General features: G+C 37.6%; 1 pseudogene; it reads right to left on the bottom strand.

The window, feature by feature from the left end:
- Positions 1-1,258: 1,258 nt before the first annotated feature.
- LOC148775875 (heterogeneous nuclear ribonucleoprotein H3 pseudogene) lies at positions 1,259-2,704 on the bottom strand (annotated as a pseudogene).
- Between the last annotated feature and the right edge of the window lie 4,787 nt (positions 2,705-7,491).

Below are 7,491 nucleotides of genomic sequence, written 5' to 3'. Positions count from 1 at the left end.
AGATAATTAAAAGACTAAATAAATAGAAGGTATCACATATTCATTAATGAAAACATTATAAAAATGAATTTTTGTCAAATTTATTTATAAAGATCTCATAATACTTTGGCCACCTCATGCGACGAGTTGACTCACTGGAAAAGACTCTGATGCTGGGAAAGGTTGGGGGCGGGAGGAGAAGGGGACGACAGAGAATGAGATGGCTGGATGGCATCACCGACTCTGTGGACATGAGTTTGAGTGAACTCCAGGAGTTGGTGATGGACAGGGAGGCCTGGCGTGCTGTGATTCATGGGGTCTCGGAGAGTCGGACACGACTGAGAGACTGAACTGAACTGAACTGAACTGAATTGAATCTCTCAAGAAAGCGATTTATCAAGTTGATTGTAACATTTATATGAAAATGCAAAAGTACTAGAGTAGACAAAAACCTTGAAGAGGAAGAGTATACTATACAACGTCTCAAAATATATCATAAAGATACAAAAATTGAGACAGTTTGATATGGGCTCAACGTTAATGAGCAATTAAATCAAACAAAAAAATACAGCAATATATCCTCATGTATATTTATATTTAATTATAGTATGATAGAACAAGTGACAAATGAATCATTTTTTTAAATTAATGGTGATAATTTAACTGACATCTATAAATAATATATTTATTATATTATCCAAACTTGAGTCCCACCCCATACTTAAAAATAGATTCAAGTTGAATTGTAGATCATGATATTAAAAGCAGAAAAAATCATAGAAGGTGACAAAGAGCAATATCTTCATGTCTTAGAGAGTTTGTAACTAGTGCACAGATATAAAAATTCGGTAGACTTCTCTATAACAAATTTAAGAATTTATGGTCATATAATAGTCAGATCAAGTAAAGCACTAAATGAAAAAAAGGTATTAAAAATAAATGAAAAAAAATTTTACTGCAGCAAAAAAGATTAAAAAAATCTCCCTCAGCAACTTTTGATCTCTGATTTCAGCCCATAGAAGTTGCCAATACATCTTAGTAATAATGAAAAATCTAAGCAAACTGAAAAATGTACCTGAGAGATCAAGAAGGAAGGGAAGTGAAACAATAAGGCATATCATTATCTCCCAAATTGGAAGGACAGACAGGCAAACACAGAGAATCAATAGTTACTGGGACAGAGGACTCTTCTGGAGCCAGTACTGGGGTAGGAAAACCTGAAATGCAGATTGAGGAATTACGGGAGGTTTTTTTTTTTTTTTTCTTTCTTTTTTTTTTGAATATAAAAATTTATTTTTTTAAGTCAAAGTATGCAACAAATAAAACCTACAGAAAACAGATTTTCCCATCACAATCTGTTGCTTTACCAAATAATATTTTGAAAACACATTCCTTCAGTCATTATAAAGTTCTTAAAATACAAAAGAAAGTAATTCTGTAAGAAAGTCTAGTAGACCAGATGCTGTTGTCAGGACTTTCATATGTGTGGTTATGCATTTAGTACATCCCACGCCATCCACCTCCACTCATGCCACCTTGCCAGTAGTAACCGCCACTGCCTCCACCACCACGGCCATAACCACCCAAGCCATCAGGAGTACCATATCCTCCACTGTAATTGTTCCCCATTCCCATTCTTCCAACAGATCCATAGCCTCCCTGATTATCCATTCCATCTCTGCCGTAGCCTCCCATTCCAGAACCTCCCATTCCAGAGCCGCCTCCAGGAGTTGAATTCAAGAAAAGTTCAATGTATCGATGTTGCATGTTATTCTTATCTTTAGACATGGCAGCTACTGCATCTTCATGTGTCACAAACTCTACATCTGCTTCTCCTGTTGCTCTGCCATCAGCTCCAATATCAATATGCACTCGGATTGGATTTAGTGGTGAGAAGAAATTAGCAATATCATTTTCAGTTGCACGAAAAGGCAGTCCTCTCATATGTACAAAATGACCACCATGAAAACCTGAACTTGCATCACCAGCACCACCATAACCATGTCCTCCCATACCTCTTCCATCTCTCATTCTGTCATCAAAACCATCATTTCCATAGCCGTAATTATTATAGCCACCATAGTCATCAAAACTTCCATAACCACCATCATATCCATCACCTCCTCCTCGCATTCTGTCATACATACTTCCACGCCCAGCTCCATAATAACCCCCTCTTCCTCCTATTGGTCTATCATATGGTCCTGGTCGCTGGCCCAGCAATCTTCTTGGTGGATCATAAAATCCTTTGATTTCACTCCTGCTACTTCTGAAGATCTCAATATACCTGTGCCCTATTCTTTCCTTGTGTTTCCCCAGAGCATTTTCTGCTATCTCCTTTGAAGCAAACTGCACAAAGGCCTCCCCTGTGCTTCTCCCCTGGTAGTCCATCGTCAATGTTATCCCATTTGGCACGATTTCCAACCCTTGAAAGAACTGAACTATTTCCTCTTTGCTGCAACCAAATGGCAGTCCACGAAGTCGTACTGTCCAATCACTAGCGTCATTTGGACCATTATGTTTCATAACCCAATCCATCTCAATACCGTTTGATTTAAATGCCCCTTTTACTTCAGATACCCTGTCGGGCGACAGTAGCGCCGACTCCGGTGCTCGCGTGGTCTGGTCGTGAGGAAGTAGAAGTCGCCCGCCTCGGGGAGAGCTCCCACAACGGTTCTTCCAACCGTCTCCAGCGGCGCAACCGCTAAGGGAGCTGCGCAGCAGAACTACTGGCTTGGGGGTAGGGGAGAGAGCGAGCAAGGAGAAGTGGGTGGAGCGACAGCAAGGGTCTCCCTTGCTCTGAGAATTCTGAGAGATTAGCAGTTCTACAGGGACCCAGTCATGGTTGCTGGAGCCCACATGAGTTTGTAAATTTTACCTCCAGAGTGCTACCAGTTTCTCAGAATAAATATCAGATAAAAATCCCCTCGTTTCCTGCAGGGGTGAGGGAAGGGAGACATCTTGAAATATACCAAGGCATTCTGTGCTCCTTAAGTCTGTCCTCAGGTGAAACTACTTAAATAGACTCAAATCTGCAGGATTTTATCAGAGCCTAACTGTGTGCAGCTCAGTTCAGTTGCTCGGTCCTGTCCAACTCTTTGTGACCCCTTGGACTGCAGTACGCCAGGCCTCCCTGTCCATCACCAACTCCCAGAGTTTACTCAAACTCATGTCCATTGAGTCGGTGATGCCATCCAACCATCTCATCCTCTGTTGTCCCCTTCCCCTCCTGCTTAGAATCTTTCCAAGCATCAAAGTCTTTTCAAATGAGGCAGATCTTCACATCAGGTGGCCAAAGTATTGGTGTTTCAGCTTCAGCCATCAGTCCTTCCAGTGAATATTCAGGATTGATTTCATTAGGGATGGACTGGATATATCTCCTTGCAGTCCAAGGGACTCTCAAGAGTATTCTCAACACCACAGTTCAAAAGCATCAATTCTTTGGTGCTCAGCTTTCTTTATAGTCTAATTCTCACATCTGTACATGACTACTGGAAAAACTATAGCTTGGACTAGACAGACCTTTGCCAGAATAATAAAGTCTCTGCTTTTTAATATGATGCGTAGGTTGGTCATAACTTCTCTTCCAAGGAGCAAGTGTCTTTAATTTAATGGCTGTAGTCACCATTTGCAGTGATTTTGGAACCCAAAAAAATAGTCTGTCAATGTTTCCATTGTTTTCCCATCTATTTGCCATGAAGTGATGGGACCAGATGCCATGATCTCGGTTTTCTGAATGTTGAGTTTTAAGTCAACTTTTTGACTCTCCTCTTTTACTTTCATTAAGAGGCTCTTCAGTTCTTCACTTTCTTCCATAAGTGTGCTGTCATCTGCATATCTGAGGTTATTGATATTTTTCCCAGAACTCTTGACTCCAGGTTGTGCTTCATTCATTCCAGCATTTCTCATGATGTACTCTGCATAAAAGTTAAATAAACAGGATGACTATATACAGCCTTGAGGTACTTCTTTCCTGATTTGGAACCAGTCTGTTGTTCCATGTCCAGTTCTAACTGTTGCTTCTTGACCTGCATACAGATTTCTCAAGAGGCAGATCAGGTGGTCTGGTATTCCCATCTCGTTAAGGATTTTCCACAGTTTGTTGTGATACATAGAGTCAAAGGCTTTGGCATAAGGGAAAGTAAACACACAGTTTAGTTGATGCTGCCATTCCCTGCAGAGCAAGGGATGTACCCAATTCCAACTCCCTCTAGCCCTCTACACGGAAGAAACAAAACACCCATTCCAGTCCACTCTAGCCATCCTGTCCCAGATAAGAAGGAGGGAGTAGAGAGAAGCACTTCTGAAATTAACACTCCAGAAGCACAGACTCACTAAAAGACGCTAACCCATTGCTATCACATTACTTACGTCATAATTACAACAGTTCTTTTACCCAGTTTATCTGTCTGATTATGAAGAAAAAGTATAAGGCGAACTAAAGATTAAAAAATAGTTTGAAAAGACAGAGCAAGCATCATGTGTAGTTAAATATGCCAGGGGATCTGGAATTATCAAACTGGAAATTTAAAACAACCGATTCATATGCTAATGCTCTTGTGCAAAAGTAGACAGCATACAAGAACAGATGGGCAAGTAAGCAGACAGATAAGAATTCTAAGAAAGAGCCAAAATGAAATATTAGAGATAAAAACCATATAACTGAAATTTTCTTAATATCTATTAATAATTAATAGTGGGTTTATTAAGCTGAACACAGCTGAGGAAACAATCTCTGAGCCTGAAGATATCTCAATAGAAACTGTCAAAACTGAAAGTCTAAGAGCAAAAGGATTAAGAAGAAAAGAAAACAAGATATCTGAGAACTGTGAGACAATTACTAAAGGAATAACATACACCTAATAGGAATGTCGGAAAGAAATTAAACCAAGGAAGAACAAAAGAAATACTTGATATAATAGCACTGAGAATTTTCCCAAATAATGTCAGACAATAAACTATAGATCAGAAAACACAAAGCAGAATAAATGTAAAAAAATAAAATAAAGCTACCTCTGGGCATATCATAATCGAACTATAGAAAATCAAATAAAAATTTTATGATAAAAGTCAGATGAAGAAGCACTTTACCTATAGAGGAGAATGTATATTATTCTCAAGCTCATAAAAGAATATTCATCAAGATAGACCATATTTTGCACCATACATTATATCTTAATGAATTAAACTGGATAGAAACTTTATAATATCTGTTCTCAGATCACAATGGTATTGAACTACTAAACAATAACAAAAGATAGATGGAAAAATACCAAAACACTTCATTAAACAACACGTTTTTAAATAATATATGATTCAAGAAGAAATTTCAAGAGGATTTTTTCAAATATTTGACTTAATAAAAATGAAAGTATGACTTACTAAAACTCACGTGATGCAGTAAAAACAGTGCTTTTTGAAAATTATATTATTGAATGTATACATTGGAAGAAAACTCTAAAAGTTAATAATCTAAACTTCCACCATACTTAACTAGAAAAAGAAGAGCAAACTAAATCTAAAGTAAGCTGAAGGAGAGAGCAGAAATCAATGAAATTGAAAATATGAAATCAATAGAGAGAGTCAACAAAACCAAAATCCAGTTCTTGAAAAGGTCAATAAAATAGATGACCATCTAGCCAGGCCAACTAAGAAAGACAGAGACAGGATATCAATTGCTGTTATCAGAAATGAAAGAGGAGGTATTACTACAGAACTCATGGAAATTAAAATTATATTCAGTGGAACATTATGAGCAATTCTGTCCACAAATTTGATGACCTAGATGTAATAGAAAAGTTCCTTGAAAGGCACACTATCAATATATATACAAGAAGAATTGGAGCATATGACTAGGCCTGTATCTATTAAATAGATTGAATTGATAATAAATTTCCAAAATGGGAAGCATCAGGTCCAGAAGAACTCACTTGAATGGAGCATGGAGACCTTCTTTCAATACGATCATCATCTAATTCTGTCCAACTATTGTGCACTAAAGCTGATAGTTTGAATTAAGTTAATAAGCTAATTATTAGCTTGCAATGAATCAGATTCTATTGAATGTGGTACTTTTTCCCAAGCTATTTTCTAGAATTAGATATAGACAAAATTAAAACTTATCTACTTAGAAACAAATAATTCAACTACAGTAATATTTTTTCTATGAAATTTGGACTAAGAGTAAGTTACAGGTGATATAATTAATGGAGGTAGTTTAATGAATAAATCAAGGGACTACTTTTTGTTTACAATGGAGTGGAGTGAAATACACAAAATAAGTAACAAGATAATTTTGAGTATATTGTATTGTAAATAATTAGCCTACATGTTGTCCCTTCCACACCATTTCCATCATGACTCTTCTATCCCAGGTTACTATGCACACAGCACTCTTAGAATCTCAGGGAAGGAAAGCATCAGAAAAAATGTCAAGGGGAAATCCAGAGTCAATTCTTAATATCAATTTCAAAAGGAATATTTCAAAACTTCTGACAGAGGTAAAATGCTTATATTTTGCATTTGCAAAGGCTAAGCTTTTTGAAGTCTAATTATGAAGGTCCCAGGTTCTAACAAACTTTAAAAGGAGGGGGTCAGATAAGACAAACTTTAAAAGGGGGAAAACTACAAGACAATGTAAATAAGATTCTCTATTATAAGTAAAATAAAATTAATTAAAAAGGAGAAAGAAGTCCAGAAAAATGTAGGCATTAGGACAAGTTTAGGGAGTTAGGGAGACAAGATCCTGTCTCTAGGATCCAGACTAGAATAGAAGAACAATAAATTATAATGGGTATTACCTTCCAAGGCATTCCCTCTACCTCCATGTGTATGTGTGCTCAGTCGCTTCAGTCATGTCCAACTCTGCAACCCTATGACTGTAGCCCGCCAGGCTCCTCAGTCCATGGGATTCTGCAGTCAAGAATACTATAGTTGATTGCCATACCCTCCTCCAGGGGATCTTCCTGATCCAGGGATCGAAGCTGCATATCCTGAATTGCAGGGGGATTCTTGACTCACTGAGCCACCTGAGACCTATGCTATGTGTTTCTCCTGCCTGCAAATCTACAGAAATTTAGATCAACAGTGGGAAGAAAGAGGGTGGGAAATATGCACACTGAGTAATAAAGAATTCAGATGACTTGGTTTCCCCTTCATTGTACTGAAATTATCTCTCCTTAGCACAGTTAGGCTTGTGATAGAAATCAAGTAATAATCATTAGACAAAATTAGCGTTCAGGAGCAGCTGGGTTTATAATCTGAAACTTATAATCTGTTAACAGTTAAAGAAATGTGATATTTGCTTTCAAAGAAATACATTGTGTATTAGACTAGAGAGTACCTGGGGAGACAGACCTATGTTAGCTATGCAGGTTAGACGGAGTATTCAATCAGGATTCTTCATTGTAAAGCAACAGAAGCCGGCTTTTACAAAAAGAATATTGGCTGGCTCAGAATTTTTGGAAGGGTGAAAAACTAGGTTGAGAGTAAGTTTTCAGAACCAAAACAAAA

Source organism: Moschus berezovskii, chromosome 13 (genome assembly GCF_049115385.1).
Source record: "Moschus berezovskii isolate FMDL1 chromosome 13, NW_MosBer_1.0, whole genome shotgun sequence".
NCBI classification, from domain to species: domain Eukaryota; kingdom Metazoa; phylum Chordata; class Mammalia; order Artiodactyla; family Moschidae; genus Moschus; species Moschus berezovskii.
Note: the sequence above shows the minus strand (reverse complement) of the source record. Positions and strands in the feature narration are given on the sequence as shown.